This window comes from Gavialis gangeticus, unplaced genomic scaffold, assembly GCF_001723915.1.
Source record: "Gavialis gangeticus isolate Ggan-Ray unplaced genomic scaffold, GavGan_comp1, whole genome shotgun sequence".
In the NCBI taxonomy this organism is placed as follows: domain Eukaryota; kingdom Metazoa; phylum Chordata; order Crocodylia; family Gavialidae; genus Gavialis; species Gavialis gangeticus.
The window spans coordinates 51,032,646-51,041,770 of record NW_017728996.1 but is presented as its reverse complement, the minus strand read 5'-3'; positions in this window follow the sequence as shown (position 1 = coordinate 51,041,770).

Genomic DNA, 9,125 nt, shown 5'->3' with positions numbered 1-9,125 from the left:
GGGGGTAGGGTGAATCCCTCCTGGGCTGGGAAAATGAGGCAGTTGCTTATCTGTGGTATGAAATTGGCCTCAGTTTGCCAACCCAGGTATGGGTTGAAATTGGCTTATCTGTGGTATGAAATTGGCTCCTGACACTGAAGAAAAACTGAGGCAGGAGATGAGAAAATTAAAGCGGTGAACATTGCTGGTTTGATTCATGTCACTTGTATTTTAGAAGCATAGGAAGAAGGACCAGAAGGGACCAGTAAGACCACGAAGTCCAGTCCCCTGCCATGGGCAGGAGGTAAGATTTGGATCACTGGCTGTAGGTCTTCCATTGTGCCAGGTGCTGTACAAACTCGGTCACTGCCCAAAGAACCTTACAATCTAAGTATAAAATAAGAGACTACGCTGGTCGGCCTAAGAGGTAACAATTTATGATGCATCATGAGCCTAGCTCTGGTCAGATTTCCTGTAGGCATCACCACAAAGGAGAGTTTTAAGGGGTGTGACGGGGTGTCTCATACAGTTTTTTTTGGAAATTCCTGCCATATGTGAAGGGCTGCATGGGAGAAGTGTGAAAGTGGTCATCTGAAAATTTAAGTGGGTGAAAGAGGCTGCAAATATGGGTTGGTGGGAAGAGAGGGTTGACCTCTTGATGCTTGGGGTCTTTGCGACAACCCAGGCTGTAGCTGTAGCAAAATACACACCGTATTGCATAGTGTCAATGACTGCCCACTAAGTTCAGCGGTGGACTACAGGAACTGCACATGGCCGCTGAGGATGCTATCGCATGGCTCGGTCATTATGCACATGCTGACTGACTGACCTCTTGACGCTAATGAGGGATGATGCATAGGGTGCAGGTTGGCTGTGAAAGGCCTTCCAAGTGCAGGCGAGAAGTTTGTTTGATCCAATAGGTGTAGTTTTTCTTTTTTTAATGTGAAAGAGAAAAGGCAGAGGACACTGTTTGCCTGATGGCAGCAGCAGAGCAGAAGCAAAAGATGCACTAGAAATGGACTTGGTGTGACCCTGCTACCACGACAGGAAAGCTGATAGCCACAGGCCCAACACAAATGACAACACCTGAAGCTCCTGGAGAAATGGGCTCTGTGAAGTAGTGTAGACCCTTGTTGACCAGCCAGCCTGGTGCTGGGTTGCCAAACTGAGGTCTAGCAAAGATCCTTAGGTCTTCCATTGAGCACATGACCAGTGCTGCTGGCTGGAGGGATCAACGTGGGTGATGCCATTTCCAACAAGACAGGACCTTACCAATAGGTTAAGTGGTTGATGGGACAAGATTAACTATTGAGCAGGTCAGCTCAGCTCCTGAAGTAAAAGCTTCATCTTGGACATCTCAGGACTTCAGGATGAGTACCCAGAAGCTGTGGGACTGCATAGCCCACAGGTTGTCTCCAGAGAGGAACAACTTAGAAAGAATCAGAAACTGTGGACTTAGCATAATTTTGTGCAGACACAGCCTGCAGGATCCTGAAGCTGGATCTTCTGTGACAGAGAGCAGCCTTCTGCTGTAGCCTTTTGCAGTGAATAAGATCTGGGAGCAGCTGCAAGATCTGCCACTGTCAGCAAGAGAAGACAGATTCCTTGTCTGAGCAAGAATGGGGAGGAGGAGCCGAGCCAGAAAGATGAGCAGAAGAGGCTTGGAGAGCACAGAGGGAAGATGGGCTGTAGAAGGGAGGGGGAGGCTAACAAGCTGAGAGAGCTCATTAAGAAAGTAGAATAACTGGAGACTTGAGCAGATGGTGCCAAGCAGCAGAGAGGAAGTGTGTGATTGAGACGGGCCCAGGTAAGCAACCTGAACAAACTATGCAGCTAGAGCAGTATCCTGCATAGCTGCTATGCTAAGTACATGAGGCTTGGAGTCCTGGTCAGCCCTTCTGACGGATGGGGGACAGGCTTCATTTACCAAATGTTTGTTGCCCTCAGGGAGAGACCAGTTACCCTTGAAGATGAGACAGCTGCAAAAGAGCCTGGAGGGCTTGAAGTCTGAGGAAGAAACAAGGCTTTCCTGATTGTGCCCTGGTGAGTGTACAGACCATAGGACTTGATCCCCTGTTCTGGAGAGTGGTGTGTAACAGGGTGGCCTTATCCTTTATGGGCCCAGAGGCTTGGGGCCAGGCAGCCCTGCTCAATTAGCAAACCAGCTGGGAAAGAAGAAACCAATTATAAAAGCCAGCAAAGGGCTATAAGGGGGAGTAGAAGCTGTAGGGGGAGGTAAACTTCTTCAGTAGGCCCTGAAGCAAAGGATTGAAAAGAAAGCCCCTGAGGAGGTGGGTGCAATAATCTGGGGTGAGCAGAAGCACTCTTCTGTCTGACTTTAAGCTTAAGCACTAGGCTGATGAATACAATTATGCCCAGCCCTGGCAGTGAGTCCTCCTGTGTGTGGCAGGAGGCCAGCAGGTCCCATGCTTTTGTTCTCCTGGGCTCCCCTTAGCCCTTGGTTGTCTATATCATAGTCTGTTCCTCACTGCTTCATCCAGCTCCTCTCAGGGTGTATGAGATTGTTTTCACCTATCCCTTCTCCTTTGCTCTTGCACACTTCACTGCATGTCATAGAGGGCCTGCAGCCAGACTTCTGGCGTGCCCCTCCTTGTGCACTGTTGCAGAAGTGCCTGCAAAGGTGCCTTGCTGTCTGCACAGTGCTACCTCTGGCTGTAATTACCCCTCCATCACTGCCTTTGGCGGAGCCTGTCTGTTCAAGCCCATCACCAGCTGCCTTTTCATCTTGCCTTTCACACTTCTGCCAGGAATATCCCAGAACTCCTTGCCATTATTTCCTGGTGTCTGCTCTGTTCCTCCTTCCTACATCTAGTGCTTCCTGTCTGAATCTTCTCTGCCTTTCACCTGTTTTGCGTTCTGCCTTTGCTCCAGCTATTACTTTGATACCTGGGGGAGGAACTGAAGTATTGTATCCCATTCATCACCAGCAAAGCGACCTGCCCAGTAGCTGAAAAGCATGCAAAGACCCAAACGTAATTCCCATTGACAAGGAAAGGTCCCTTTGTTCTTTGCAAGAACCATGTTAGGATGAAGATGAAGGTCACTAGACAATGAAATGAGCCTCAGGAGAAGTGACTTGGTTGAGTTAGTGGTCAAGTGGGAATAGAACCAAAGAGCTTAAAATCACACTTCCTCCCTAGAGCCTGAGCCTTTGCCTTTGCATATATTAATGGAAGCTAACCTGAAATGTAAGAGCCTCTGCCACTTATGGGAAACTCATACTATCCCTCCTCCTGTCTGTTCTTTCACTGAGGGTGGTACCTGTACATCACCCCACCTCTCTCTCCCAGTTCTCAGTGCTTCCTTTTCCTTTCCCCTGACAAAATGATTCATGTTTCATAGGCTCTCTCTCCAAGCCAAGCCTGGCCCTGTCTGAACTTTGGTGGGTCTCGGACCATCCTGGACTGTTAAGTCCCCAAAGAAGGTGGGAACCCACTTTGGGGTTTTACGCTTTCTCCCTCCCTCTTCCCCAGAGGAGTCTCTTTCTCCGTGGACATCTTGATTACATTGTTTGTTCAAGTGGGGGGGTTGTTTTAACCAACAAGAAGTAGGAGAAACCTCCCTGACACTGCAGCTTACAAATAATCACGTTTACTTGTTGCACTCAGACCATGCGAGGCCTGGGCACACGCTTCCTCTGCTCTACTTGGCTTCTTCAACGTAGAACGTGGTGAGCACCATGAGACGAGATGGCTCGCAAGCTACTTAAAGGGATTCTACCCTATTTCCATATGCTCTAGGCAGATACATTTCCATTATCAACATATTCAGTTACCTGTACCGCGGGAGTGGGGACCAAACATTCAGCTATGCAGAATACATCATTGACCCAAAGCAATATTCCCCCAAAACCAGTCAAACTCCCTGTCGGGACAGAAAGCAACTGCTGTGTTCGTATCGGAGGCTTCTACAGAGAGCCACAGCATTCAGCTCCACATGGTAGGTGCAGAAAACTGTACCTTGAGATCCACAGTTACGTTCCACTAATTAATTACACGGCCAATATTCCTTATTGGCATCAGAGGTACCTTCCAGCTCCCCCTGGTGGTAGCTCATTAGACTAAAAGCCAGACATTAGCTACATTTCAATGGTGATTTGTTAATGTTCCCTCTGGCTTTATTCCTAGCAGACATGTCTTGGCATTGTGAAGGGAAGCTGATATTGAACATATGGCTTATTGTGAAGCACTGATCTTCCCAGGACTCTTGTATTTTGGGGCAAAGCCAGATTGTGCGATAGGAGGTTGGAATTTCCATCAAGTGTCGTTCGAACGCAGGCTTGATCGTGAGGTCATTGGACACATTTAGGAAAATAAAACCTCTGCCTGAGATGTGCAGTGTTGGTTATCTATTTATTCCTAGCTATAAAACATGGACAGTAATGAAGCTTTCTGCAGGTGGGTGGAAGGGGACAGGTGGCCCATGTATTAAGAGGAAGCATGGGGGCTGGAGGAAAGAGCGATGGGCTGATTGGGAAGACCTGGGTTCTGTTGCTGGGTAACTGAGCAAGCCATGGCATAACTGTGCCTCAGTTTCTCTATCTGCAACATGGGGATTATACTGGCTGTCTCCTCTTTTGTAAAGCATTTTGTGTTCAATGGATGAAAAGTGCTACCTAATAGGTAGGGGCTGGTGTTAAGTTCCTCAGACTGAACGTATGGTCTCCTGAATAAACACCTCACTGTTCCTGACCTGATGATTTGACTGGGCGGAGATAGGGACACAAAACTTTTATTGTAGAGCTCTTCATTTTTCTGTTTTCTGTATCTGGAAGCCTCGCACCTTTTGTGTAGGGAATTTGGGAGCCCTGGTGGTATTTATCCTGATGGATGAGAGAGCATTCCTTACTGTTATCTGCACAATGTGTTAGCATCCCCTTTTCAGTTGCTGAAGCGCGACTGCTTTTGGGATGATGGGGTACAGAATAAAATCCAAACCTTGTTTTTAAAAGGCAAAATGTAGTGAGTAACCAAGAGGAGCTAGGGAGCCAAGCCTGCTTATTGCTGTGCTCCCTGTGGAGCATGTGCAGACTTTACTTTGGCTTTTGCCTCCTAAGCATGGCAGAAACCATTGTTACCATATTTCCTTGCGTATAATGTGCATGCCAATTTCCAGCAGATGGGTTTTGGAAAAGAAAAAAAGGGAAGGTATATTCTATGCTACAAAATACAGTATTCATTTTGACCTGCCAAGGTCTTGGGTGGAAAAGTCTTCCTTTGAAGAAGATTTGCTATCCTCCCCCAAGAGCTTTTCAGCTGCTCAGCTGTCCATGCTGCCCTGGCCCTGTTTCTGCTTAAAAAAAAATTTTTTTCATACTCGGGATCTTGAAATCTTCTCTCTTCCTTGAGCCCTTTGCAGGCTGTCTGTTCCCACATCTGTGTTCTGCCTTGCTCTGGCATTTACTTTCAGCAAAATGATTTCTGTTTTATTTTCCTTTGCTCTGCAGTGACCTAATTAGTTAATTTTACATTATAGCCTCTTCTGAAGGCACTTGCCAGAGAGCTCATCAAAAGCCTCCTGGCCCATGCGCTGGGGGAGATGGATTATTAGCCTTTCTAAATTCAAGGTTAGGGAAGATGTTTCCTTTTCTGGTGGACTAGGGACTCGCGCAAATTAATCTTTTGGCTTCCCCATTCAAGATCAAAACCACAGGCAGCAGGGAGAGCATTAGCGTAATGCTCATTCAAAGGGAATGCTTTGTTCATCTTAGACAAGTATCATCTGTGTTTTTAATGCAATGAAGAGACCAGCTTCATCCACCCCAGCAGTCAGTGCCCACAGCTCCCCCCTCCCACCTCTGATTGCATTTGGTCCCATGCAGAGGTACAAGCTGGAAGGGAGCAAGGAGCCTTCCAAACCCCTCTGCCAGCTGCTGGCCACAGTCGGGTCCCTGCAGTCAAGGAAGCAGAAAGGAAAAGCAAATTAGTGCCCAGCCCTTAAGGATAGGCCCTGATTTGCTTGAGTAAGAGACCAGCAAGTACCCGAGGAATAGACCCAAAGCGACTTGTGGGGTTTGGGACCAATCTTGCTCATTTTGTTCCTAGGCATAATCAATAGGACTGCATTGCAGGGGGTGAGATTTTTTTCCCTACCAGGAAAATACAGCTTAGACTGAGGTGCTAAAGCTACGTGGTGCATGCTGACAAGGTGGGAGGGACCCATGTGGGAATATTCACCACCTCTTCTCACTGCTGACTGCAAAAAGGAGAGGTTCAGAAGAAAACTGGGGCCCATTATTGCTTGGGTGGGGTAACCAAGGTGCTCTCATTTTCTGTCCTCTCCATGCTAACAGCACACACTGAAGCCAGGCTGAGGAGGACTGAAGTGCAGAGCCTCCAGCCAGAAGTACAAAGGAACAGAAGTAATAAATTCAGAAGGGCTTTAGCTGGGGTCAGTGCTGCACTGCTCTTCCCAAAAGTGCAGTGGGAGCTTTAAGGAGAGGAGGCAGCCTGGCTGCACCATCAGGCCTCATCTAAACTAAGGGATCACAGTGCCATGTTTCAGTGCAGACAGCTCCATCTCAGTCAAGAATATCCTGAGCTTGTGGATTAGTCTTCCTGCACTGACAAAATCGGCCATTCCCCTACTGTGTGTTGCTGATTGAGGCTTGGAGACCTGCCCCACAAACCTCTCTTTTTTTCCAGGGGTGCTACTAGTGGGTAGAGGGAAAGAGCATCTGTATGATCCCAGCTAAAATCCATCCTGCTGCTTCACAGTGTCTGCAGCATCTCCCTCCTTCTGCAATGGAGGCACTTGCTGGCAAATCTAAAGGTACAGGATGGGAGAAATAAATGTCTCTACTGCAGGAAGATTTTAAATAGCTGATAATCACTCCAAACCTTTGCGCCACAATCAGCTACAGACATCCATAGAGCGTCACAATTTTATGCCATGGTTTATTCTGATATCTTCAGAACTGGAAGAGCTGGAGGAACCAGAATAGCATTGTTCTTTATGAGGCTAGGGTGCTGAGGGTAGGGTACTGCTCTCTACCATCCTGGTGCCAGGATTTTTTGGGACAACTCCTTGGGTTGTCTTATGTGGTGCACAAGTGGAGAGACATGGGGTCAATGGCATTGAGGCATGGGCAAAGATAGGCAAAATACCTCATGGATGTGCTGCGACTCCCCTTCAGCATCCTTGGAGCAGGGCTGGTGCAGCGCGTTGCAGGGAGATGGGCACAGTGAAACTAGAATCCCGTGTTCTGACTTCCCACACCCCTGCTGGTTGAAAAATGGCTGCTAGGGTACTTTAACTGAAGCTCATCAAATGAGCTTTAGTTAAAGCGTCCTGCAGCTATTTTTAAACACATGGGGACTTAATACACATGACACGGCAGCATTTTAATTAGAGCAGCTCTCCAGGAACTGCTCTAGTTAAAACACCCCTCCCTACCACCCATCGCATGTATAGGCACCCAGAGACCTGCTGGCTGACAGAGTTGATTCTTGTTCCCTTAGAAAGGAAGAAGCATAACATACCATGCTCACTGCTGTAGGTGTCCATCCTGGGCATCCAGGCACTCCTAGCAGTGGATAATGATGCTGTATCAGTTGCACTCTTTTTTTCGATCCTCCATGAATGTAGCCACCCTCTTCCCCAGTTCTGCTCTTGCAGGGGCTTGGCAGGACAACTGGGTTCCCTGTGCCAAGCAATCTCCTGTTGCTCCATACGTACGCCATGTCTGTATGCAGCGCTGTGTGCGTTCCTTGATAGGGACCGTTGTGTGTCCAGTATGTGCTGCTCTTCCCTGGCACCAGCTGGTAGATCAGTTCACCCTGCACATATGTTTCAGCATTACTTGGTTGCTTAGGTGTTGAAAAAAGGAGAGGGAAACAGAAGGAGGAGGAATAAGTTGGGACAGAATAGGAGAGCAAGAGATGGGGAATGAAGGGAGTGGAAGGGGAAAAAAGGTGGTGAATGGCTGGAAGAAATGGAGACAGAGCAACGAAAAAGTCTGCTTGAGTATTCAACAGACCCAGGGTGTCTCTGCTTTATTACTGACAGAGTTCCCCTTCTGTCGGCTTGCTTCCTAATTGCTGGGCTTGTAAACTGCTTGATTTATGGCTCTGTTCATTGGTTCTGGCCCTCGGGTATAACATGCTTTTCCTTCCAGGCTGGGAAGTGAATAACGAATTAACAGCCCTGCCTTAGGTTCAATAAGGAGCTGAGCATTGAGGGATCTTTATTGTCGCGCATGTGCCAAGTCCAACTGCTTAATTTTTACTTCTAATTCATTGAGCGTATGCAGTGGCTCCTTCTCCTGGGCAGCAGCCATGCGGTAGAAGCTTGGTCACTGAGACGGCCTTTAAAGTGTCCCACAAGGGAAGCCAGAGAGGAGCAGAGTCACTATTAGTTTGTGCAGAGAACTCAATCTGCTTCCTTGTAGACTGCTCTGAAACCCGGGGTCCAGGGCTGGATCCAGAGGGGGTGCAGTGGCAAGGCTACATCCCACCTTCCTGACTGCTGCTTTGGCAGCATGGTCAGAGACTTAAGCATGGAAGAAGGTAAGGAGTCCCCCTCCCCTCCCCTCCCCTCTATGCTCACAGGCACGTTGCCTCCCCTTTCACTCTCCCTCCCCTCCCATTCCCCCTCCCCCGCCTGCCACTGGGACAGCACCCACGGGAGAGGAGCTCCTGCCCCCTCCAGCTGGGCTGCACTCAGCCCAGGAGTGTGGCAGGGGCAGCAGCAGGCAGGAGCGTTCCCCCTCCTTGCCAGCCTGGGAGCAGGCATGGGGAGGAGGAACAGGCCCCCTGCCACTGCCATTGCTGCTGCGGTGCCCAGTGAGTGCTGCCCCCACTCAGCCCAGCTGCAGGGGCAGGAGTTTGTCTCGCCCCCAGGGCAGCACCTGGCAGTGGTAGGCAGGAGAGTGTGGAGACTGGGCAGGAAGGGGAGGGGATGTGCCTCTGAGCACAAAGGTGCTTTCCTTCCCTGGGGCCTAGGTTGCTGCTCCTGCAATGCTGTCTGCCTGCCCTGGTAAGGGGGAGGAGGCTGGGAGTGCAGCCACCCCCTCAGCACCCGTCCACCACCACCCTCTGAGTACGACCCTTCAGCCAACCTGCAATCCATCTGACTGTGTAGGCATCAATGCCACAGTCGCCTAGTTTTTTAATGAGGATGGGGTG